Source organism: Anas platyrhynchos, chromosome 1, assembly GCF_047663525.1.
Source record: "Anas platyrhynchos isolate ZD024472 breed Pekin duck chromosome 1, IASCAAS_PekinDuck_T2T, whole genome shotgun sequence".
NCBI classification, from domain to species: Eukaryota; Metazoa; Chordata; class Aves; order Anseriformes; family Anatidae; genus Anas; species Anas platyrhynchos.
The window spans coordinates 52,502,545-52,530,115 of NC_092587.1; positions in this window are offsets into that span (position 1 = coordinate 52,502,545).

Here is a 27,571-nt window from a genome sequence, read left to right on the forward strand (position 1 = left end):
TTTGCTCCTTTCTCTTGAGTGGAGAATGGTGGTGGGGAGCAATCATAGAAAGAACAACCAACTGAAATGCCAAGTGCTTTGTACTCTCTTTATCTTTCATTGAACAGAACAAAATATAGCCATATATAAAACCTATATAAATCATAAGGCTGCCTGAGGCCAGTTTTTTACTTTTCATTTTCCTTTTTTTTTTTTTTTTTTCTCCCTGATTTATCTTGCTTTACAATGAGCATGCATGCTTCAAGGGATACCACAGGACAAAGAGAATAATTTTTTCACCATTATTTTTGATCTAGACTTCACTATCTTCACTTCCCAGTTTCACTCCTCAGTGGGTAAAATGGATAGAGTCTAAATTTATGAGGAAAGCAGATTAATTGCAAAGATATTTTGTCTCCATAGTAATATTGCATCCTTGTTATTACAGATGAAAAATCACAGGTAAATAACACAGCAAATTCAAAACTTGGGCTCTTGTCAATAATAATTCCTAACTTCTTCTCCCCATCTGTTTTTATGTTTTCTTTTGAAGGAAAATTTTGAATTGTTCAAACAACTAAATGGTGTTTGATATTAACTTAATTATTAATTGATCACAATTATGAGAAACAAATTTATAATAAATATTAAAATATAATTGATGGATTGGTTAAAACACTAGTAAAATATTGCTATGTAGTCACAAACTTTTTTTTTAATCAGTTCCCTGGCAGAAGACAATATTTAAGACAAAAACATAAGTTTAATATACACAATCCTGGGGACAGAAAAAAAAGAAGCAGCAATACCCACCCTATATCCTTTTTGATACTTATCATCTGTGCATTACACTCTACCCACTCACACATATTTGCTAATGTTGTCCATGCCTTTTATTTTAAGAAAATAGGAGTTTGAATGTAGCTTTTTATCTCATAGAAAATTCTGTGCAGAAAATGAGGAGAATAAAAGGAAGAAAATTCAATTATTCATTCACATTCACATTTATTGAAGATATGCCTTTGTCTGTTAGAAGAAAAAAAGAGAAAATTCACACAAAGAGAAGATGCACTATGCTTAGATACATGAATTTCTTCCAACTAGCTGTGACAGCCATACACACCTTCATATGCACATATGTATACATAGTTTTGGTGGGAAGAAATGAAATAATTATGCAATTCACCATGAAAGCACACTAAACAACTGGTGTCCTGGATCCATATCAGGTGTTTGTTCAGATTGTTCATAGAACAAAGATAAAAAGCCAATGGAAATATTCCAGGCTACATGAGGACCTCACTTTGAGTTTCTTTCTAATGGATTTCAAGAAAGAAATGATTGCAGCAATTCAAGAGTTTCTAAGATCATTTTAAGCACACAGAGATCTCTGAAATAGACCTGTTGGTCTATTTGCTATCAAACTTTGTTTTATTTGTTTTAATTTAAATGAGGTAGCAAAATGAAAGAGAGGAAGAGTGGAAGGAAGAGTGGAAGGAAGGAAGGAAGGAAGGAAGGAAGGAAGGAAGGAAGGAAGGAAGGAAGGAAGGAAGGAAGGAAGGAAGGAAGGAAGGAGGGAAGGAAGGAAGGAAGAGAGAGAGAGAGAGAGAGAGAAAGAAAGAAAGAAAAAAAAGAAAGAAAGAAAGAAAGAAAGAAAGAGAGAGAGAGAGGAGGGTATGACACCTACTGATATAATCTATACGACAACATTTTTTTTTTTTTCCCTAATATCGTCCTTCAGAAAAACATGTATGTTATTTGGCTTTCTGTGACTTTAATTTTCTTCTCCATAGCTCTTTGTTACAGGCTCATAACTGTATTGAAGCAAGGTACATTACAGAAGTTATCACTCATTAGTGATACAGTTGCATGATATGAAGCCAACAGAGTTATTAAAGAAGCATTGTAAAATGAATTTATTTTGAAGCACAGAATGTTACAACTAACGTTCACTACTTTTTTCTTTGTCCACACTTCTTTTGCAATTTTAAGCTACCTGGAAGGTGTCATTTAGCTACTCCTTTCTCACCAACCTGGGAAATAAGTTCTTAGCCATAATCACTTGATTTTTGATTGTTTCTCTTATTTTCTGCCATTCAGAACTGTTGTTTTTATTCCTTTTCAGCCTAGAGGTTCAAATACACCTAAATACTATCAATTCACCGTAAGGACAAATTGTCTTCTCTCTCACTTAAGACAACAGTATATCTAGAAATGTTTGATATGTTGGCCTTAAAAAAAAAAAAAAAAAAAAAAAAAAAAAAAAAAGAATGTCTACATTTTATACTACCAGTATCATCATAATTGGACACAGAATAAAATCCCACAGGCAAGATATTCTGATAATAGGTAATTAATATCCAGTTTTGCATTTTACACTATAGAAAGCCTATTTGAATGTACATGCAGAATGACAAAGGAGCTAATATTTTCTTGCATTTTTTCTCAATATTTTGATTTTAAAATTGTTTGTGAATTCCAGCTATTGAGCTTTCAGTCTCACAGGCACATACAGAGATGCATAAGTAAAAAACAGAGATACTTAAGTAAAAAACAAAACAAAACCATAAACCAATTACAACACTCAACCCCCAACCTCCCAAATAAATAAATAAATAAATAAATTGTTTCCAACATGGTATTTTGAAGACTTTATGCATCTGCCATATTCTCAGACTCAAAGAATTAAAGAAACTTTAGAGAAGTAAAAGAAATTTTAAAGATTTTAATTTTATGTATACGTGCGCACACACACACACATATTTAACAGGGCTTTAAAATTTTGGCATGCCAGAATAATTATGTCTTCTCTCAGATGAAAATAGATTTTAAGAAAAATATGCAGAGGAAGTTGTATCTCTCTTAAGATTTTGGTCTCCATACTACTTTTGCCTTTAGGTCTCAACTGTTATGTTTCTTTACTCTAAGTGAACAGGAATTTTCTAATGAATTTATTTTTTATTGGAAAGAACTCATCAGAAATAAACATTTTCATGAAAATTCTGTCATTCTCTTCAGAAAAAAAAAAAAAAAACTCTTATGGGAAAATTTTCCTGTATCTAAGATAACATCTGGGAAAGTGTGTTACAGAGAGAGGGTCTGACAGACTGACTAGGGACTTGAGTGCTATGCTTTTGTATCCTACAAGTAGGTATCAGTTTCACTCTAGTAACATCCCTTCTTCTGTGAACACCTGTGGAAGCCTCAAGTATACCACAATGTGAAAGAGGGAAAACAACAACAACAACAACAACCAAACAAACAAAAAAACACACAAACGTATTTGTGAAGATTTATTTTTTTTGCCACATCCAGTTGTGAAGATAAGTAAATTTTTTCATAAGTTGGGGTTTAAAGTTAGCCTCTTAAATTCAAATGCATGGCTTAATTTTGAGTTAGCTGAGCACTCAGAGCTTCTATTATCAGTGATTGTACTTACTGTGTCAATATCTGCAGATCAAAATTTGAAAAGTTATTTCATATATTTGTGAGGTTTCAAGCCCACAACAAGCCATCAAGGTCTTCCTGTTTGACTTTCTGAATTATATGAAATTAATGTAGATATTAATTTCTTAATTTCTTTAATTGATGGTATGTTATGGTCAATGAAAAATGACACAAATCAATGACATTCTGCATTTCTGAAAATGTTGAAAATACTTAGTATGAAGTCTCAAACTTAAAAAATTAAAAATACATATTGTATTACAATACAGTTTTATGTACAACTAGCCATTTTAGCTTCTAGAACTGAATAATTTTTTTGCCTCTCTGGTTTTAAAATTTATTATTCTAGCCTTTTGTAATTTACATTTTATTTACACTAGCAAAGAAACAAAGTGAAAAATCATCCTGGACTGCTTGTAGTTCAGTGACACTTTATTTGTGTTTTCTCAGAAATATTATATATCATATATCATATATTGAATATCATATGTTGCATATCATATACCATATACCATATATATTAAACCTGGAACAGAGCATTTAATAAAAAGTAAAATTAATTAATTAATTAGGTAAAAAAAAAAATTAGACCCAACTAAATGTTGAAATGTTGTGATTTGGACCTGTTCTGATGCCCTGGACAACATGATCTAGTGGATGGCATCCCTGTCCATGGCAGGGGGTTGGAACTAGGTGGTATTTAGGGTCCCTTCTAATCCAAGGCATTCCATCATTATATGGCAGATTCTTTACCAGATTTACATGTAGGGTTGTTCTGGACTATCTGGGAAACCTACTGCTCTTAAAAGATCAGTGATTTTTTTTTCCTTCTATTACTGTGTAGTATTCATAATTTACTCATGTTAATTTGCTTCATGATGGCTCTCAGCTTTTAACTACTTGAATTTGATGTGGAACTCATCCAAGCCTCATGATTAATAAATGCAGCAGCTTTATATTAATCAAACAATGGCAAGATATTAAACTTTCTAGATATCATGAAATGTTATTTATGTGTTTCTAAAATAGCATTCAGTGTGTCTAGAATTATGATGCTAGGTATATTCAGTTTGCTCATCTGCCTACCTCAGATGTGTTGCTTTGATGAATAATGAACCATGCATGCATTTGTCAGGAATAGCCACTATTTTTCATTCTGCTGTGATGAAATTTTATGTTAAATATTATCTCCCATTTCCTTCAGTGACATTTTGTTTTCAGAAGAATAATTGAAAGTACTAAAATTCAACATTCTAGATAAAGTAGTTTTCTATAAAACCCTATGTTGGAACAGGTTTGTTCATAGCAACAGCCAAAGAAGAGGGAACATGAGGTTGTGTCACAAGTGACATGGGGAGGAAGTTAAAAGGGTGCCAGCCTAAGCAGGTAGTGGGACAAAACCAAAGGCATATAAGACCTGGCACTACAAAATACAGCTGAACATTTCTTCATCCTTTCATCCCATGGCTGCACAAAGGAGCAGCATACGGCAGCAGTCCAAGCCATATGGGTATCTGCAGGAACTCCAGCAAAGATCACAGCAAAGGCAGCAGGAGACATGCCCACTAAGAGCTGATGGGATTAAGCATCATGAGATCAGACATTGAGGAGGCATTCCTCTCTTATTGCCTTCCAATTAGTACCCTCTAACCTCAACAAGTCAGAAAGTTCATGTTTTAAAGTCTTAAAAAGAGCACATTATTGAAGAGCTGCAGCCATCTGTACTGATCTGAACCAAGAATGTGTGCAAGTCCCAGGAGTGAAAGTTTATAGGAGGTACAAAAATATCAATCTAAAATTGTAGCCTTTCTATTACCAACTCTCTTGAGAAAACAACATGTTGACTTTTACAAGTATTTTTTTTTTTCCTTTATTCATTGTCTATGATGTTGATTGCTGATTGAAGGAGCAATTACCAGCACCTTTGTGTTAAGGGCCCAGCTACCTACTAGTGTCACCCCTGGAATACAGAAAAGACTGAAGTGAAACTTTGGGAAGCTGTATAGTGTCTTTGTGGGGATGAAACTGAATTACAGCTGTGCTTACTTATCCAAGCTTCAACAGCTCAACCAGACAGTCCTGAAGAAGCTGACATCTGGGAAGGATGAACCTGCTTGAGACAGCAGTATCATATAAGACTCAGGTATCTTGTATGTATTGTTCAGTTTTCATATCTTGTCTACTGGCTTTCAAAGGCATTATTATTCTCTGTCATATCCTTTATGTAGGTTTTACATAAAGAAATTGTAAGAATCTAAATTTTACCTGAAAACAAAATCAAAGATAAAACAAAATTAATTTTTCAACTAATTGCTTATATATATATATATTGCTTATACTATGCAGTATAAGGTGAGTTCCTGATTTGGCAGGAAGATCCTACCAATATTCTTGGTGATAAAAATACAAATGTATTTTTCCACTAGTATAGATTAATTAAATACTTTTTGTTTTCTGAGAATAAAAGTTGAAAGATTTTTCAGAACTAAATGCTAACAAGAACTAATGCAGCACTGTTGCTGCAGTCGTCATGACCTACAAAAGCTGAGTCCATATTATAAAATAATTCTCAGTTTTTTTTAGAATAGGATTTTATATAATTGAATGTTTTTGTACTTCCATATAATTTGGCAATTAATATCAGTCCTGGTGTTTTTCAATGCTTCTGCACATGTCATTTTGTAGAATACCTTTTTTTTTTTTTTTCCTATAAATTTTAGATGTCACTTCACCTTTTTTCATTAATTGCTTTAAGCTCCTGTAAATTGCAAACATTTTTCTATGGTATGGTCAAATTCCTCTTTGATCCTCTTCACCAATGTTTGTAGTAGTCTAACTAAATTTATATTGTAAACTACAGAGTTGTCACTCATTGCACATGAAGGGCAGTTCATTCTTCTGGTGGACAACCTGAATCTAAATGTTTCATTATATTTTTAAAATGAGTTACCCGTCTCTGCAAATAATTGTACTTGGCAGTGGTGGCTCATAAGGACTAATCTTGTAAATGGAGTAAGAATAGTGAAAAATATTTCCTCAAGCTTCGAACAAAAAGGTAAAAGGAGCTTTATGTATAAAATACAATTATTACCATTATACATATCAACATTATTTACCTAAAGCTTAACACTGTCCCTTAAAGCACAGAATACTAATTCACATGATTTGTAAAAAAAAATAGGAGTTGCTCGCTCTCACTAATCCCTGGGATTTATACATGACACAGAGAGGCTCAGCTCCATATGCCTCCTGTCTTTTCCTGCCAGCTTGCTTTTTTCAAGTCATTAGCATCTTGTGACTGATAGCATCAAAGTCATGATCAGGTCTCATGTTGATTGATGCATGGTTGTTCACTCATTTCCCAAAAGCAAAATACTTTGCACCTCAGAACTGATAATATTTTTCCACCTCAGAACTGGTAATAATTGCTTTCTGAGTCTCTGTCCTGTGTACAGGGACTCTGTTTCTAGAATGTTTCTGTAGGCTGTTCTGTGCAGTGATGGAAAAAGGTGCACTTAAGGGGCTTACAGTCCTGGATGCTTACAGGTGACGGTGGAAGTCAGCAGCTCTTGGAGCTGTTCTCTCCCACTTCTTGTTTCAGCACAAGACTATGTTAAAAAGTACATTCTGGTACAGTGGACACATGATTTTGGCAACCTAACTCTGCTTAGAGTTTTGACATCCTCTAGAGAATCATGACCATCCTCTGAAATCTCTGTTTTGACAAAAGAACAACTATTCAGAATAAACAGTCTACTATTATGAAGTTTGCAGAATGGATTGAAAGGATTCATATTTGCTGCATCAAAATACAATGTGGCATTAGGCAGTGACTTTTTAGGATGATAGTTTCTAGATTTCACACTTGTTGCTATGGGTTGATATTTTTGCCAGATGGAATGGAAAACATTTACACCTTTCTCTTGAGCCTGAACAAGTAATTTTCCCTGAGGCTTGGTTTATAGTTGTACAGAGCCTGGGCCAGTAATAGTCACTGTATGCCTATACTATGCCTACAAAATAAATTATGCCTCACTACTAAATTAAGAATGGTTCTTTTTGTTTGACAGGTGATCTGTCATGATCTTTCATTAGATGACCTATAAGAACATTTTCAAATATTTGAGATACAAAAGCTCGGATTGGCATTACTCTTTTATATATGACAAAATGATTGATAGAAATCTAAATATTAGCTCACCATACAAAAAATACCAAGGCACTACTTCATTTGCATGTATTGTCCTTTCTGCATAAATCAGGTACAGCAAAATCCAACACCTAGTAGGATAGCCGGGAAAGTGTTACAAAAGCACATTGTGATTGCACAATATGACAGTTAATGAGTCCTTTTTTTGTCTAGGTAAAGCCTAATTCAGAGCACAGAAGGTAGGAAGAATATCAGTTAGTTGCTAATAAACCACCACATACTGATTCTGACCTTGAACTACAATTCAAATATGTTTTTATAAGTTGATGTGAATTTCAGAAGATAGCAATACATCTTTGCAGTTACTTCGAGTTACTACAATGGTTCTTTTAGCTGATCATTAGTTTAGACACCTCTGTAAAATATGTGCTTTGTTCTAGGTGCAAGAGTTTGGAGCTTCCTGCACTTGAGTTGCCAGGAACAGGCTCCTTCAGCACTGTAAGTGCAAAGTGGTAGGAAGCACTCATGCTTACAGTTTGTGTAAGCATACATGAATATACAGAATCCAGTCCATGAGGACTCCATCTTCCTGTCTAAATGTACATAATGTAATAAAAACAATATTTCTGTGGTATCTTATGCCCTAGAAATCTAGTATTGGGTGCATTTTAAACTCATTCATCTATTTTCTTTCTGATAATGTGTCATCATATATTCCTGTGGGAATGTGTCAGTACATGATTGAGCTAATTCTACATTTTTTTTTTAATTGGTCTAGGCAGTGATGATTGTCCAGCATCCAAGAGGAGAGAATCTGATTTGTAACCAATAGCAATGCTGTCACCACACAAGACAAAGCACCCTTTGGAGCAATGATTTTTGGCAACTATTGAGAGCAAAACTCAGGCATTTCCACAATTCTGAAAAACTGCCTGAATTCAGCCTGGCTTCATGTCACTTAGATGCTGGCCTGCTCTTGTTACAAATGTCCTCAGGGCACTGGGCTCCTGCAGGACAACCCCAACATCTCCCTTCTGCCTGACATCACCAGTGACAAGAATGATTTGGCAGCTAGAGGTTTTACAGAGTCCAGGTATACTCATGCAGAAGATAAACATGCCTTGGAGGATACTTTAGGCATTATCTGTACCCAATGTTTCCCTCCCAAAATATAGAGTGGTCTGCATATAGTCCCAAAGGCCAGGTTGATAAGCAGCTTGTTTAGCCTCAGGCCTGCCTTGTGATACTGCCATCAGTGTCATGTGGCTCATAGCAAGGACTATGAGAGTACAGTCTCAAACAGAAGCAGTTCCAGATTTAGCAACAAACTAAGTACTATACAGGGAATATTAACAAAGAAAATGGTTCCCAACCTAAATATCATAATGTCAGGTGAAAGACAAAATTAGTATGAGGGTCAAAGAGAAGGTGAAGAGAGGTTAACAAAAACAAAATTCCTGTTAATGCTTCCTGAATATTATTAAAAAACAAAGTGTGCCAATATTGGATGAATCTTGTGTGTTTATGAGTTGAGGGAATTAAGCTGGTGTGACTGAAGACATGAAGCACTGTTTAAACTCATCAGACCACATATCTAGAGAGAGAGGAAAAAAAAAAAAAAAAAAAAAGCTCACAACCCTAGATTACTTGCTTAAATGAACCTTTTAGAAAGATAGTGATGTACAAGGAACCCTGAAGGATTTGGGAAGCTTATCAGTCACTATGCAGACTTGCTTGTTTCTGCTTCATGTCTCAAGCAGCATTCTAAGAGCTGGAAATTCATTTTCTCCTGTTGCACTATGTTTTAACCACAGGCTGTCAAAGCCGACAGGTTCAAAGTATGTTCCAGTCTTGGAAATGCATATTCTTTTTTTTTTTTTTTTTTTTTCAGAAGCAGCTTCAGTAAATTTTTATCAATATACCTGAAATAAATGTAATGGGTTTTAAAATGGTTATGAAGTGCCAGCTCCTTCAGGGTGGAAAGGGAAACATTCAGCAAATTCAGGGGATGGTTTTATTGCAAGCAACCAGAAGATCAGTACCTTAATCCTTATGCATTTTTGTCTTTTAGTTTATGAATTGGTACTGGCATTATATGGACAAATATCGTGCATTCTGAGCACTTCAGAAAACAGAAACCTTGCCAGTTTAATTCTCTGTTCTTTCACTGAAGCATACTGAGAGAGCAGAGTACAAGGTGGGCCAGGCAAGAATATTCATCATTGTGCAGCCCCTCTCTCTGGGCAGAGTGTATGACCATCGTGCAGAACCCCTGCTCCACAACCCCTCAAGAGTTTCAGGCTTTCCACAGCTTGCTTCAGAAGACCCAAGAGTGAATAAAATTACACAGGACCTCACAATTATTTCAGAACCTTTGGGATAAAATTGTAGTTCAGAATATAACCCTACACAAGCAGAAGAAGAAGATACAGCCCTCTGCAGTGCCTCAGTCTAACTGTGCAGTGATAGGTGCATCTTGCGTAACTGCTCATTTTTAAGCAAAATATGCAGCAACGGGAGGGTGAGGAATGGATAGTGTCAACTTTCTGTGTCCCCAGAGTGCTGGATGGTGCAGATGACCTGATCAAAGCATCATAATTAATGGCAGTTGAAGTCATGAGTCTGCAGTGATAAGGAAGTGCAGGAGTTTTATGAATGTGAAACTAAGATGGTAAAGCCTTCCCACCATATTTTGCTGGGGGCTATGCCAAAGGACGTACCAGGCATCTGATGATACATAACAGCTTACCCAGAGCTACGAAGAAATAACTTCCATGCAGAATACTAATACAAAATGTGAGGAAATAAAAATATGAGAGGAAAAACAGAATCTTAATCAACAATTCAGAGTATTTCTGGAAAAAGAGTTAACACTCATCCTGATTTCTTTTGTTTATTGACAAAAAACCTTTTTTTCTTTCTACTGTCATATCTTACATCTCTTTATTTTGGATATATATTTTCTATATTTTGCCTCTACTTTTATGAGAGGAATGAAACATTCATCTTTTCAAAGTATATTCATTTAAATTTAATTTGATAGAATTTAAGGTTAGCACATGCTAACTGTGCCATTTGTGGGAGCCTTAGTTTCTGTGACTCACTTTAAGGAATGGAGTCCTCTGCCCAGGTTTGATTATATAGACTGTATTGTGCAGATTGCCAGCCTAGATCATCTGCATAGTAGCCCCTTGTAAAGGTGACATTTGAACGTCAGGGTTAAGGTAGGCTTCAGTTTGATTCAAGAAGTAGGAGAAAAGTCTTTCAAGTTAGAAATGGCTGAACATAATAGTGCATTTTCAATTATTAATAGAAAAAGATTTAGAATAATTATATTTAAGTGTCAAAAAACTTGCTGTTCCATACAAAGACTAATTATGATGAAAAAAAAAAAAAAAAGATGGGAAAAGCAATTACTTTTCTAAAGTTATGAAATATGGAAGCAACAGGTTTTGAGAGCCTTTAGAGGAAGCATTAACTGTTTTATCATATCCTCCCCATAGCAAACTTCCAGCAGAAATTTCCCATTAAAATATCCCAATTGAAAATAGTGACTTATATGTTGGACAAAGAAGCTTATCAAATATGATTCCTCCTAATCTATTTTCTCTAGTTTGTACTGTTCATAATTATAATATTGAAAGAGGAATGTGGAGGTGCTATTGAAAAGATTACTTGCAGTTTCAAGTCCTCTTTAATATTGAAGGTAATATATATTCCCTACAAAAACAGGAAACAATAGACAATGTTTTGTAGGCTGATTATGGCAATGTTAAAAACAGGCGTTTTTAATATTTTGTTATTGAGAAGTTTAATTCAGATTAACCAAAGCAGAAGTGAGTTAAAAATATCATTTTCCCCTATTATCTAGACAGTGTTTAAATATTCCTGACTGTTGGCTGCAGGTGTTTGTTGTTGTTGTTTTTTGTTTGTTTTGCTTTGTTTTGTTTTCTATATGAGCTTATAGGCAAAGGATCAAGAAAGTTTAATTAAAGACAACAGAGCAACACCATTGGAGTTTCCTACCTCAAATTAGGTCTGCTTTTGCTGTAAAGACTTCGTAAGTCCTTACCTTGAAGCAAGTCTCCATACTTGCTTCAAGTGTTTAAAGTATAGTTTTTCCTCTACTTTCTTACACTGGGGGCACCAGAAATGAATCTGAGAGGCATCCGTTAGTCAGGGGTGGGAAGCAACATTGCCCGTGGGGTGGCCATGCTCAAGCACAGGGTACCTGAAAGGCTGATTTCCGTACATTTTTCTATTCCTACCGATAACTTCCACACAAAAGACAATAAACACTTTCATTATTTCTGTTTCATTATTTTGTTTTGTTTCATTATTTTTGTATTTTTAATTAAGCCTATTTCCTTCTTGACATCTGTCAAAGTGAAGCAAGAGTTTTTGTAGTTTCTTACAAGTATGTTGCCCAAAACTTTAAATTGATGTTGAGCTTATTAGGAGTGCATTTTCTTATTTACTAGCAAGGTATTGGCTCTTTTAACCTTCACTTTCTATAATTTCATTTCTTCTGAAAAGTGAAATTAGTTTTTCCCTTACCACCACTGGTTATTAGTCCTCTTAAATACAAACATCTTTTGTTTTTGTTGTTTGTTTGTTTTGTTGTTTTTTAAATATTTGGTAAGAAATTTTAGCATCCTTGCAACTATGACACCATATGAATCTTGAGCATCCTTGTTGCTGAAACTGGCAACAATTGCTGTCAACTCCTTGTGCTACATTAACCCATATAATGTGACAGATTGCAAAGGCAGTAGATTTTTAGGTTTTAGTGAAAAATCAATGGCAGAACTCCCCTTGCCTCTGACATGTCTGAAATATCATACAGACATGTCTGAAATATCATACAGTCTTAGGCATACAACTTATCTGCTAACAGCAAAATAGACTGGGAAATTTCTCATCTTATGGAGTTTCTGATGAAAGAAAAGCATTTGAAAATCAAAAAATTGTATCTTTTTCATTTGATCTTATATGTGAAAAATATGCTTCATGCTTTTATCTATATTTGATTCCTTACATATGAATTGCTCTTAATATTTGAGTAAGGCTAGTATAAATCGTTGCATTTTTTACTTTGAATAATAAAATACACACTTCATAAGCAATGCTACTTCTTTTGAAACACTTGCTGGTGTCTTGCAGAATATTGCAATTTGCACAAATAGGTAAATGTTGTATTCATAGAAAACTGAACAAAGTTTTCTTTCCTTTTACAATGTGGCTGGTATACTGTGCTATTTTAAATTATTTCATCCTCTTTGGTAAAAATAGTTTCAAAACTGTTTTCTTCTCAAAGTATCTGGTAGATACAGTATTAGTGAGCTTACAACAAATTCAGACAAGGAAATAATTGTATAGAAAACCTGAACTGAACTGTGTCCACATCACAAATATTTGAAATAGAGTTGCAAAATTTTTTCAAGAATATTTATTTAAACAATAATTTTAGAGTGACGGACACACCATACCGCTATGTTATCAGTTCACAGTACTGGAATTAACAAAATTAAGATCCCAGGCTTCAAATAATGTCATCGGAAAATTGAACTTAGTATTTACCAAACAAAAATAAAAATACATTTAAATAATCAGGAAATTTGTGATAAAGGCTAAAGCTAAGTTCATAGATTAGTACTACTTTCAAAGTTGCATTATTCAAATGTTTTGTTTATAAAATTACAAAATTGACTTTCACATAAATATTGCAACTTTTTGTAGTAAAACTATGCTTTTATGTTATTAGTTGATACATAATGCATTTTGATTACAAACAAACTATTACCTGACATTTAATTTTGAATCTGTTCCCAACAAAATATGGAAAGAGTCTATTAAATGTCATCCCACTCTTATTAATGTATTTATTATTCCATTTAAGATTAGTAATTGTCATAACTTTGAGTGGCATTGCAATGTGAAATGATAATTCTTATTCTTAGATTTGAATTCTAGGTTGAATTCTTTGGTTTGTTTTCAATAATTTTTTTTGTTTTTTCACTGCTGTTCTCCTTTATAGTTTATTTGGGATAAATTATATTAATGGAGGTAGGAAAATGAGGATTGAAAAACCTTTACTAAATAAATATCGTATTTCATACATTCATACAGGTCATTTATACAAGTATTGCTAACCTACTGTGCTTATATAAACTGATCTTACATAAATAGCATTTTTTTATTTTTCATAGTTTACATACCAAGTAAAAAATGAGTCTGAGCTCCTCCACAACTTTTATTGTTGTCCTCACCAATCTTTATTTTTTATTTTTTGCCAAAGGACCAATCTCACTTTATTATAACTCGTTGATAAAACAAAGTGCTTTTACATGCAAGATAAGCTATTGTCAGTAACTAGTTTTCAGGTTGTAGTTGCAGTTTTCTAACTCTGAAATGAGCAGAATTTCAGTACACAGCCTAATTTAACTGCTATTACATTTAGTTTGCTTCTGAAATAATGTTCTTTTAAATTCCTTTCCTGAATGGCCCTGTAGGTAATGTACAAGTGCATGTCTATGTGTACACTGAAAAACTGTGGAAAACCAAGGCTGGAAATTTTAACAAAAGCCTTTATGTATATTGAAGTATGATTTCTAACAGATGAATAGAAATATATTCATCTTATGCCTCAGATCATGACAGGAACTCACTTTCAATGTGTAATCTTTTCATTTATTTGAAGAATATGGTATTTACAACAGTAATTTATATGAAAAGAGACAGCCTCTTTAAAAGTTGATGTTTATTTTTCTCTGGCAATAAAATTCCTATTCATTCTTGAGGACATACAGTACCCAGATATTTAAAATAAAACTGAGCCAAATAATAAATATAAATGAGGGATCGGTTAATAAAAAATAACATAACATAACATAACATAAAATAAAATAACATAAAATAATAACACTTTTTGATTAGTTTTAGTTTTAAAAGACCATGTAAGTAGAAGTTTAGCTTGGAAAGACAATTGTTTTCCATGTGTGCATACAGAAAGCACACAGGCAATTTCTCTTCACTGCTCAGTTCATTGGTTAAATTCAAACCAAGCATTAAAAATGTTCATTTCTTCATGTGAATCGATGTGCAAATCACTGAACTGAAGAAAAGCTGAGTGAGCACAGTAAAGATGGAATTTGTCTTGGGGATGAGGGCTAAGGCTAATGGCTTAAGACACCTCTTAAAAGTATATTGCATACTTATATTTTGTCACTCCTACGCATTTCCAGTCTATGGCCAGCTACTTCAAATTCCCAGGAAGAATTTAAGAGTGTGGAGAGTTCTGTTATTGCAACCTGGACATACAGAGAAGCAGCAGATCAGCACAACACAAGTGCCAGCAACGCGTGCTGGTGCAGGGATTGGGAAAGCAGGGAGGGGGATGAGGGACTGATCCTCCTTTCTCAAACTGTAGTGAATTTAGAGATTGAGTCTGTGGTGGAGCAGAAAATGTCCATTAAAAAGTCCAAACCTAGACCACAAAAAATCCAGGCTATAAAGAGTTTATTTACAGAGAGTTGCCATGGAGGCACCCTGCTTGGAGAGGAAAACCAGGCAGAGAGAGCAATTGAATAATAAAGCTGATGTGAAGTTATTATTATTATTTATGTATTTAAAGGAAATGGAGAGTGCCTAAAATAGGTATGCCTAGTATATAGCACAGAAGGAAGTCAGTCTGTTTGTCATTTGCTTTAGTGTAGAAACTTGACACAGAAAAGATAAAACTGCACTGAATGGATATGCAAGAGGCATTTGCTATAGCACTCTGACTTGCCTTATTTTAATGAGGTCGATGGTAGACTCTCTGTGGGGTAACTTCAAGGCAAATCTTGTACTTTGTGAGATACCTTCTTCTAGGAGAAAGATGAGTCCAGCATCATCTAAGCAGCCTCTTCTTGCATCTTGCCATCTTTCACTATTGAGTCAATAGATCATGCATATCCTTTGGGATCCTCTTTCCTTTATCTCATTTCTCTTCAGGAGATAACAGTGTGTGTGTCTTCTTGAAAGAACAGGCACAGTCTTTATTCTTTCTAATTTCAGTCTTTTTATCTAATGATTGATTATCAAAAGGACCAAACAAGTAACTCACCAATATGGTTGTTCTATTACTAGAACCTCAAAAAAAAAAAAAAAAAAAAAAAAAAAAAAAAAAAATTGCAATTCAGTAGCTCAAGAGCCTTTCCTGAATTAGTCATTTTTATTTGCATTGTTATTTGAGAGGGTGGTGCAAACAAATTCAAAGGAAATATTACTCTAAAGCTGACATTATTTTTTGCTTTACTTGTTTCTGCCTCTGTAGTCAGTAGTATTGAGTATAGCTACCTGGGACTCTTTCAAAACATTTAAAATATCGATTCATTAAATTATTTTGATGATCCACTGATTAGGAAAAAACCCTCATCTGTTGTGGTTTTACTCTGCTGAGCAGCTGAACTCCACCATAGCCATTCTATCACTCCCCCTCATCAAAGGAAGAAGAGGAGAAAATACAATGAAAAGGACTCAAGGGCTGAGATAAGGACAGAGAGATCATTTACTGGTTACCATCACAGGCTAAACTGACTCAGCATAGGGTGAGTAATATAATATATTGCCTATCAGTAGCAGACTAGAACACTAAAAGCAAACTAAAAGCACCTTCCCCTCTATACTCTTCAAAATCCTCCCCATGAGCAGCTACAGGAAAAGGCAATGGGGGCTGCAGTCAGTCCCTAACATTTCATCTCTGCCACTCCTTCACGATCACTCTCTGTCCCTGCATGGGGTCCCTCCCATTGGATGCCATCCTTCCCAAACTGATCCTGTGTGGACTTGCCACAGGGAGCAGCTCTTCAAGAACTGCTTCAACATGGCTCCATACCATCCGTCAGGAGCAAACTGCTCGAGCATGGGTCCCAAAAGGGCAGCAGCTTCCCCCATACCCTCTGCTCCTACGTGGGCTCCGCTCCACAGGCTGCAGCTCTGGCCCGAGGCCTGCTCCTGTGGGGGCTCCACCAGGGGCTCCTCCACGGGCTGCAACGTGGAGATCTTCTCCACGTGGGACCCATGGGCTGCAGGGGGACAGCGTGCTCCACCAGGAGGGGACTTCTACTTCATGCCTGGAGTACTTTCTGCCTTCCTTCTGCACTGGCCTGAATGTCTTAAGGTCTGGTTCTCAATCTTCTCTCCCAGCTGCTGTGGTGCAGCAGTTTTTTTTCCCCTTCCTTAAACCTGCTCTCCCAGAGGCCCAACCAATGTTGCTCGCTAGCTTGGCTCTGGCCAGCAGCAGGTCCCTTTTGGAGCCAGCTGGAGTTGGCTCTGATCTGACATGGGGCGGGCAGCTGCTGGGCTCTGCTTACAGAGAATACCTCTGAAGCCCCCTTGCCACATAAACCCACATTGTCAATACCAAGTGGACGAGGAGTGCTGCAGGACCGCCTGATGGTTTTTATCTGTGTGTATATGCACTGCTTCAGCTGAACAAGGAGGACAGTTGTGTAGTTTTTGTCCTGGAGATAGCAGACCTGCCAGGTGCCGCCTCACCCATGTTGATGTGCCAGCCCAGCTGGTGCACCTTTACCTCACTCTACCTTATGGATGCAGATGTGCCCAGAGCAGCCTTCAGGCCACAAGCATGGCCAGGACTCTTATCAACCAGATAGCAAGGATTTGAACCCAGCCCTCTCAAACCAGTCACTGGTGACTGAAAGCAACTTCATCTCTAACTATAATTTTTAATGAAAAATAGTTTACATTATTATAAAACTTTATACTAGAATTACCCGAGCTGCAGCATGTGCAAGACATATTGTATTCTCTTGTAGGTCTGCTATCAAAAAAAGGAAAAAAAAAAATTATTCTCTAGATTTCTAAAGTATTCACAAACACAATTTTTACCTGTGTTATCACATAATTTACTAAGCACACAGTGTACAATATTCCAGCTACCTACATGACTACTTTGTCAGGTATATTGCAAAACTTCAGAAAGACATTGAAATGACATTAATCATTAAGTGTTAGTCTGAGTGCTCAACTTCTGTTACTGTCCTTGATAAACCTGCTTAATTAAGAAAGGACAGCTGCATCATTCTAAAACCCAAGGCAAAATTGGCTTAAAAAATCAATTGTATTTTAAAAACAACTTTTAGTTTGAAATATTGGCAGTCAGTTTCCACCCCAGTGAGAATATATTTTGCTTAAAGTAATTATAGCAGTGGATATGTGTCCCTGGAAAGAAATACATTTTTATCTTAATGCCAGAATAGTATTGCTCCTTCCTAGGGTACACTCTTTACAGAGATCACCCAGAAATTCTTGCCTTCTCATGTCAGTGGAACAATTTAAATTCAATTGGCACCAAAGCGTTCCAAGTCTGCAAAAGAAGTAGGATGCTATAGTTAATAGACTTGTGAACTCTTACAATAACTTTACTTTCACTAATACACAAACATGACAATTTAGGTGTTTTTGTCCCTTGTCCATATATGTTTTTTCCTGACAGAAATCTTGTTCAACAGCTGTTGTCAAATGCAAAGATAACATTTTCATAAAAATAAATAAATAAATAAATAAACAAACTCTCACTCCCACAAAAAGAACCAACCTGTAAACCCAACACCTAAACCTAGCAGTATATAATGTATTTACATGAAAAACTTGGAGGAAATAAATGCTTTGGCAGAGGTGTAGGCTGCCAACATGCGTGATCTCAGCAGAAGAGCAGTGCATGGCAGGACTTATTCAGATCCACTGTCACCTAGAGACATGTCCAGGGGACACCACTCTTCCTAGTAGTCCCTCACCCCTTGGCAGTGTTTAAGAAATCAGCCATACTGAGACAATGGCAAAACTTTTCCTCTGAGTCATTTTTCCACTTGCACTGGAGGTAGTGTGGACTTACAGGAAGTGCTCCTGCTCTCCTGACAGTGTTTCTGTGCTCTTGCCTTCATTGTGCCAAGCAGTGAGCACAAGAGGTGAGATCCTAGGCAAGTTTTGCAGAAAACCAAAGACAGTTAATTTCTAAGCTGATTTCAGAAATGAGAAAGTAAACTAATTCAATAAAGGCTTCTGACAGAAAATAATGTAAAGGTTCATTCTTGTACATTTATTACATGGTTACACACCGCTTTTTTCTTCTGTTTTACTCATCTCTTATTCAAGTTGTTATATATTGGCTAATGTTATCTCTGTTAAAACACTATGAGAGCAGAAAGAATGTCAGTGATCCTTTTCTGTGAGATGAGGAATAAATTAATGTGTGACTGAGTATGTGCAGAGGTTTCATTCTGTTGTGGTCACTCTCTCCTTGATAAGAAACCAAATTTAAAGGGAGGATTTTTTAGTTTATTTGTACATTTTTCTTGTTTACAAAGTGTAACACCTTTTCCAGTGTAAAAATCCATGTTGTTGCATTCCTGTTTTCAGGTTCCATGAAAGGCTCACAGAGTTGGTGTAATGGCTGAGAATGGGAAAGTGAGAAGAGAGCTTTTTGAGAAAAAACTGCATTTATTCAATCAGACAGGGTTTAAATGGTTTCAGTGATCAAAATTGATTTGTAGTATTGTACAGAATAAAGGGCCAACTTTACAATATTTCAGTTGAATATTTAAAACCAAAACAAATTTACTGCATTTCAGAAACATGCAAGGCACTCATAACTAGCACCATAAAGGACTACATTACCCTTCTTGTAATGTTTATGAATACCATTGTGTCTTAAGGGTGTCTTTAGAACCTGCAATCCTGCATGGTTCTCATTTCCTTTCCTTGCATTAATGCTGATTTCCATTAGTACTAATTATACTTTTTAGTGTCTTACTTCGTATTGCTAATACCTGCCATAATGGAAGCCGCATATGTTAAACTCCCTTCTGAACTGGGAAAGTGGAAAAGTAGATTAGAAGATCTTTGGGGTAAGAGGGTTTTTTTTTTCCTTTTCTTCTTTTTTTTTTTCTTTTTTTTCTTTTTTCTATATAAACAGTCCTTAAACATAACTGGACTCTTTTATCTTGATGAAAGGCTCATAAGCATTGCTGTAATAGCAACACAAAGTCCCACGTGACATTGCCAATACCCTGCTTATTGTAGCTGACATGGTGCAGAGGGGATTATAAATCCCTACCTGGGTCCACAGGAGATGTAAGGTTGCAGCTTGGCCCCTGCAATATTTACAATGGCAAATTTTATTGTGCTTCCTTAACTTTGTTGACCAAAAACTTCCAAAAAAACACATTATTTTTTTCCTACCATTACATTGGTAGAAATGAAATTTCTCTGAATTACAATGAAATTTAATGTAAAAATAATTTAATCCATATTCTTACTGTGACATGTTTTTCAGTTATAATCAGCTCCTTCAGCATTAAAAAATACTTACATGTAACATAAGTAAATGTATTGTGTTTCACATTTAGCCTGAGAGCAAAGTAAACATGTCAAAACTAACAACTCCCAGTACCTTCATTGTTAAAAAACACATCATCTAAAAAAATAAAATAATTTTGGTGAATATTTATGTACACATTCTTAAGAGCAAGCAGTAATATTAACAATTCCTGAGGATATATGGAAACAAACAATGTTAGAAGAATACTGCAGTGCAAAGAAATAATTTATTTCAGTTGATCTGTATAATAGTTATGGGAATAACAGTCTCAGACCTCCTTTTTCTTTAATCTCCAGCCACTTAATATTGAATAAAATAAAACTGTGTTTGTGTACATATACAAATATACATCACTGTAGTACGGCCATCATTTTCCTCCTTGGCATTGCTGCACTACCAAGGGAAGACTTTCATAACTGTGCTTCCTGGAAATGAAATACTAAAGGGGAGTGAGAAGCAGCAATGAAACAAGGCAAAGTTTGTTTATTTAAGCTTCCAGTTAAAACACTAAGATATCATAGTTACAATCACAGCTGCATATTCCTCTCATTACTATTGGATAATGTGGGTCACACTTCACACCTTCTTGGTATGGGACTGATATGCTGACATAATATCAGTATTATAGGAACGATACAAATATGTGCACCAGGCAAGGTCAAATGTTTCCAGTCAAGGGATGCCTTAAAATACATCACGCAGTCTTTAATTATTAGGCCACATGGTATCTGATTTGGATGGCTGCCTGCATCATTTACTAAATAAGTATTTAGAATCATAGAATATCCCGAGTTGGAAGAGACCCACAAGGATCATCAAGTCCAACTCCTAGGTCCCCAAAGGACCACCCAAAAATCAGACCCTATGCCTGACAGCATTGTCCAAATGCTTCCTGAACTTTGTCAGGCTCAGTGCCATGACCTCTTTCCTGGGAAACCTGTTTCAGTGCCTGACCACCCTTTCGGTAAAGAAACTTTAGTTATAAAGTTATAATAGTGATTCATTAGCTGTTTTTACACTTCTCATTTGACTAGTTTCATGGAATGGTTCCATGCCCCATTTAGCATACACTTTTTATTTCACTTTACATACATGTATATACATATATATGTGTATATAAATGATGGCATTCACTTTTCTGTACTAGTTAGTACAAAATGCAAAAGTAGTTTTTCTAGTACTCTTAGTCCAAACATTTTCCTTCTAATTTTTGATCTGGATTTTATAAACGTTATGCGAGGTTTTTAGATGCTTAAAGGTCTTTGATTCCTAAGTTTTCTTTTTCACAAAAGGAAATGCTATTAAAATTCTGCTGATCCTAGAAAGATCTTGTCCAGTTCTGCATAGGCCTCACCAAAAAATTTACTGACAATATTATTTTAACTCTAATATAGGTCCTCTCAGTGAGACAACATGCTGATATACTTGTTAAACTTACCACATTATTATGGGCATTATTAGATATGACAACTGTTGAAAGTCTTAAGCTTGAAGCCATAGGGAATGTTAGAAATGGCAACTAATTTTAATTGTGAGGATGACTACTGACCATAAGATGTTACAACTAGGTCTATTTGTGTAAGGAAATTAAAATTAAGAAATAACTATTTTAAGAAATAAGAAATAAGTCCCTCATGAACTGATTCGTATATAAAAATTTTGTGTATATGTTTTTCTGTGCAAAATTACTAATTTTTTTTTTTTTTTCATTGTTGTTGTTGAAAAAATAAAGTCATTTCTGGGCATGTTTGCAATCAGAAGGGTATAAGGTTGATTGGAGTCCTGAATGTTTTACTGTGTAAAGATAAATCTGTGCCAGGATCAAGAATGAAGATCTCGAGAAAAAATGCTAAATATCATTACAGTTGTTTCTTTTCTCATGGCATTGCTCAACTACTTACCCTTTAAAATCTGCACTTTAGAAACATGTTTTCCTAAAATATATGTAGTTCCTTATGGAAATGTAATTACTTTTTACAATGATAGTTCTGGAACAAAAAGTAGAGAGGCTGGATTTAGCAGACAAGACCAAGAAATATCTGTGAAGGGTCACAAATTAAACTTACTGAAGGACAATTATATTCAGCAACATCTACTGATTGCACTGAAATGATTCTTCATGAAGCTAAATTTAAAATAGATTTTTTAAGAGTCAGGAAATAACTACAGAAGGGCTACTGGGCAAGAATGAATGCAGAAAAAATATTTTCATCAGTGAGCAATGATTACACTGGAAAATACTTCTTCATGACTCTAAATTAAAAAACAAAACAAAACAAAACAAAAAAAAACACTTTAATTTGCAATTGACTGGCTACTGAGGGAAAATAAATATTTGGGTCATGATATTGTTGGATGTCTCTGCCATTGCTACAAAAAGGAGAGCTCTTCTTCTAAGCCATTTAGAATTTCCATGTATAATAGCATTCAGTCGTACTCATTTTAAAGACAACATAAATGAAGCAGAATGATCTAATAGCTTGATTTGCATTATTCTACTCCATGATTCCTGACCCTAAACTTAATTCAGTTTAGTGCAGCTGCATTGTTACTATCTTTTGCAATTTGTGTTGATATCTTTGTCTTATGTCTCCCAGAATTTATATATATTTAAACAGTAAAATATTGCTAAACAACATCCCATTGCTAACCCATCCCTGCAACCTGTAGATTGCAGGCATACACAAAACCAATCTCTCTATGCTTTTCAACAAAGACTTCATAACAGATATGATATTAAGTATTCAGAGAAGAAAAACCAAAACCAACCAAAAAAAAAAAAAAAAGAACTTGTAGAGTACTGTAAATGTTTTTAGAAGTTAAATAATGACTTAACAATTCCACAAGCAATAGTCTGTAGCACTTTTTTTTTAAGTTTATTTTTGTTTCTGCTAAGCTATAAAATTCAGAAATTCTAGAATTCTTTCAGCCTTCAATGTACTATAACAGTTCCACCACTTTGCTGGCACGTATTCTGTTTTTACTTTTCATATGATGTAACTTGTTTTTTCTCCCAACTTAAACAGAAAATAACAGGAAGTTTCTATTAAGATGAAATACACCTCACCACAAAAACACAGAAGTCTCTTTTATAAGTAGAATTTTAAAAAATCTTTAATTTATGATTTTATCTGATTAAAATATGGTCCAGTAAAGGGATATAATTCTTTATGCTGCAGTGATCTTTTTTTTTTTTCCACATATGGAAGCCACAAAGTGAATGCAATTGTTCCTTTATAGAATTAAAGTGCTGCAAAGTTGTTTTAATGCACATAGTAATGAGATCCAATACTATAAAAATAGCTGTTACCTCTAAGAGATGCTATTAGGACTCATTTTATAATGAATGAATTTGCACTAATTTTCCCATGTAAGAGAGTATAAACTTTTTTTTTTTTACTTTTTTTTTTTGACAGTTTTGATAATTTTGCTATTCGGGAATTTCACCATAGATACATATCACTTACAAATGGAAAATTCAGTGAGTTCCTTCCAAGTAAGGTTTGAAAGGATAGGTATCACTACACTAAACCTATCTCCCACTTTTTTCTTTATTTTTCTTTTATTTTTCTTTTATTTTTCTTTTTGCAAATAAAGATATGTTTTTGTTAAGAAATATTTTCAAATCATATAAGGTATGAAATATATGTTGTCGAACTACCTGTCAACCTAAAACTAAGTTTATATTATCTTTAATATATATTTTTTCTCAGAATATGTTCCAGGTCATATCTAGTTAGTTTTACAAAGCACGTATATATTTTTCAAGTCCATCTTTAGTAATAAACATCATAGTTAAGAAGACTCATACGTTGAATCAATTTCATAGGTAGTATTTAAATATATTTTTAAGTGAACATACAGTTAAATGTTTTATTGGCATGTTGAGTCTAAGAACACTTTCTTTAAGGTTCAAACAATGGCAAACCATTAAAAACACACTTGACTTTCAGAATATCATCATTTTATACTAGTAATTTCCCAAAGTACTTATGTGTTTAAGATACCCATGTACTTAAACATTTACTTGGATTATTCATTATGTTTGATGGAGGATTTTAATCTGTGAGATAAATGAGATGTATCTTGTAGAACAGAGATAGAAAAAGTTGCACTTCACAACTGTATTGACTAAAAGCAATCTGATTAAAAATAATAATAATAATAATTAAAATGAGAATTAATTCCAGCAACGAAGAGTAAGTTTAAGAGGAAAAAAAAATGTAAAATGATGGCCAGATACTTCTTAAATGTTGGAAGAACAGTATCCAACCAAAGTTGATCCCAGTGGTAGGAAAGGAGAGGATTCCTCTTGTTAATTCTTTTTTAATTGTAGTTGAGTGAAAAAAAAAAAAAAAAAAAAAAAAAGAATGAAAAGATACTTCAGAGATGTTATTCACTCCACCCTAATATCTAAAGCAGATAAATGATACTCTAGAAGCCCTTATTTACTGCCATCACTTCTGAAGATAATATGGAAAAAGAGCTCAAATGTAAATGCTGACTTTGTTGACATCTTTATCTAGGTGAAATGGATCCCTTCCACTTGTTACTGTGTGGTTTTTTAGAAGTAAGTGCTCCTGAATGCAGAAATGCAAATGTCTGAAATGGATGGAGGAGAAGAAAGGGGCAACGTTTTGAAAACAGTTGGATATGGCACACTTACAAAAAAAAAAAAATAATCATTTAAAGGAGTTGTAAAGAAGCTATTATATAAACAAGCCTAGATTGTGACTTTATTCTCAATACATGAATGGAACTGTTTTGAAATAAAAAGTAATGGTTGGCTAACATTTTTGCTTATACAATAATGAAAGTATAAAGAATATACCACAAATTTCACCATTTAAAAATAAACAAACACACAAAAAATACTATCAAACAAAACAGCTTTCTCACATGACAGCCTTACAAAGGGCATTCCCTAGTCTCCATGAGAGCTGTACACACTTCCAAGGTTTGGATCCATTCTGCAGAAATGATTCACTACTGTTACCTACCTCCATATTAAGCAAACTCTGGAGTTTGAATAAACAGGAGATTTTACAGGGTCTGAAGATCAACTGAGATAATGTTCACATATGTAGAATATAGTTTGGTTTCAACAATTAACTTCAACACTTTTCATCTAAAAGCTGTTAAACATTTACCTCTTTTGTATGTCTGAACCACACTTGAAGGACCATATCTCCACTTTTTCTCTTCCATCAGACATGGCAAATACAGAAATTTCATGCACCCTACTCTCAGACAACACTTCAAGTTCATACAAGCAACAAGCATACAGGCAAGTGAAAGCCAGCTCCCATTTTCTGTGTGAACAAAATCCAGATAAAGACAATTTTGCTGGCTCCTTTACTGAAATCAGGCAAAATAATTTGACAAGAATTGAGGGTAATTTTTTCAATGCCCTCCTCCTCCTCCTCCTGGCCAGGAAGAAGACACGTCTTGTTCATAACCACTATAAGAGGAAGCTGTGTGATATCCCTCCTTCCATGAGCTACTTCACCTTTAAGACCACAGATACCTTATAAGAATAAATTTTCTACTAAGGATCGTTTTGATCTGGATACTCCTGCTGCTACGCCTCCCCTTCCCAATTTGAAGAACAAACATAAAGAGTCTACTTGCACCACTGGCACATTCTGTTACTTATGTGTTAAGAAGGAGAAACAACATAACTGAAATGCAAATTAAATTATTAGTTGGAAACTCTGAGTATGTGAGGGAGATTACATCAGTTTTCTCATTTGGTTCATAAAATTGATGTATAAAGGGAATTATGTGTCCAACTAATATACAATCTTATTCCAAAAATTGTATAACTAGTACAGGTACTGGATTCTTCATGGTATAAAAGGAAGAAATGCGTAGTAATCATTTTAGCTTTCAAGTCTCCACCTACAAGTCAGTGGGCAGATAAGGATTTTAGAATCTATGACTGAGATCTGTCTTCCAAAAACTGCAGAATATAAAAATAAATTTCCTGGATTTATTGACAGTCTCTTCTGGGAGAATCACAGAGACTATTTTTTTTCTATAAGTTATGTCTAAATACCTTTAAAAGCAACCACTAAAACCCCTTCAAAACAAGTCTGTGGGTGAAAAAAATGTTGAGACAATTTACAGCCTTTGAAATATTCCATCCTCTATATTGTGATCTTTTATTACCTGAAACAGAAAGGAGAATGAAATAATATCTGATTTGCCAAATACCCTTACACTTTAAAGGAAATCTTTGTTTCGGCTCCTTAATCACTGAATTTCATGTTTCCTGGAGCAACTCTTGCTTTGCTTTCAACCAACAAACATAGCATCACAGTTTATAAAAATATTGGTCCTTACCCAATCACTTTTGGAGGGACCACTCACAGCATTATCTAAGTATCCTTTGGTGTGGCTCAGGAAAAACTGCTTATCAGTACAGACACACCAGACACCATATGAGGAGATATAAATGGATTCATTTGAATATCAACCTCGCTTCTCCGTTTGAAGCACATTAATCTTAGGAAACAAGGCATATAAGTAAGTGCTAAGAACACAAAATAATCAGCATCATCAGGAGTAGTTGGGTATGTATCCTGTGGTGAAGTCTTCTGGGCAAAAGTCAGAATTTGCAGCTTAGAGCTGAGAGGATGTAGTCTGGACTGAGTAACCTCTTCAAGTTGGAAGTTGTTTGATGTGCTTTATATTCAAGTCCAGATGCAAAGTTAAAAGAACTTTACTGCATGAGAAATGTAAAAGCAAAGATTTTCAGAAGAATATTAAAATCTTTCCTGATATCTGAAAGTAAAATAAATAAATAAATAGATAAATATTCATTTGAATGTAATTGAAAACCCTTCTCAGCAACATATATGGTGAAACATAGTAGAAGAAAGATGAATCCTGAAATCAAAGCCTAGTGTTTGTGAGAGGAATAAGAGCATCTGCTCTCATTAAGAATATGGTAACAAGGTAGTTGTTCATTGTCCAAGATACATTTTTGTTAGAATCTCGGTTGTTATATTCATTAGGCAACAGCTACACTTTTATCCTAAATCTTTCATAATCTTCCTCTCATGTCATGAAACTATCTAACTGCATACAACAGTGCACAAAGACAGTCACATTTATGGGATAATATGTTAGACAAGTTAGAGACATGGCTTATTGGGTGATATTGGTAATAGGGTGATGGTTGGACCAGATGATCTTAAAGGTCTGTTCCAACCTTAATGATTCTATGATTCTATGAAATTTGCTAGTGATGGTTACATAAATATATCTATATAACATTGAAAATATTAAAGACAGTTGTATTTAAAAGCTCCATTGCTTCCACTCAGGTTGGAACAATCTGGTTACTTAGTTGGAAAATAAATGCTATAGCTGTAGCTGTTAACAGTTTGCAATAATCACTGACTATTGAAAATGAAGTTGAAAATCTTTCCTTTATTGTTTCATTATGATCATATAATTCTGCTCACATGTTCTTCCTCCTTTCCTTCCCACTACTAAAAAACAAAATTAAGTAAACCTTTAAAAATATTATTGACTTATCCCTCACTACTGAGCCTGCAATCTAGCCCTGTTTACATGAATCACTGAAATAAATTAATAACTTG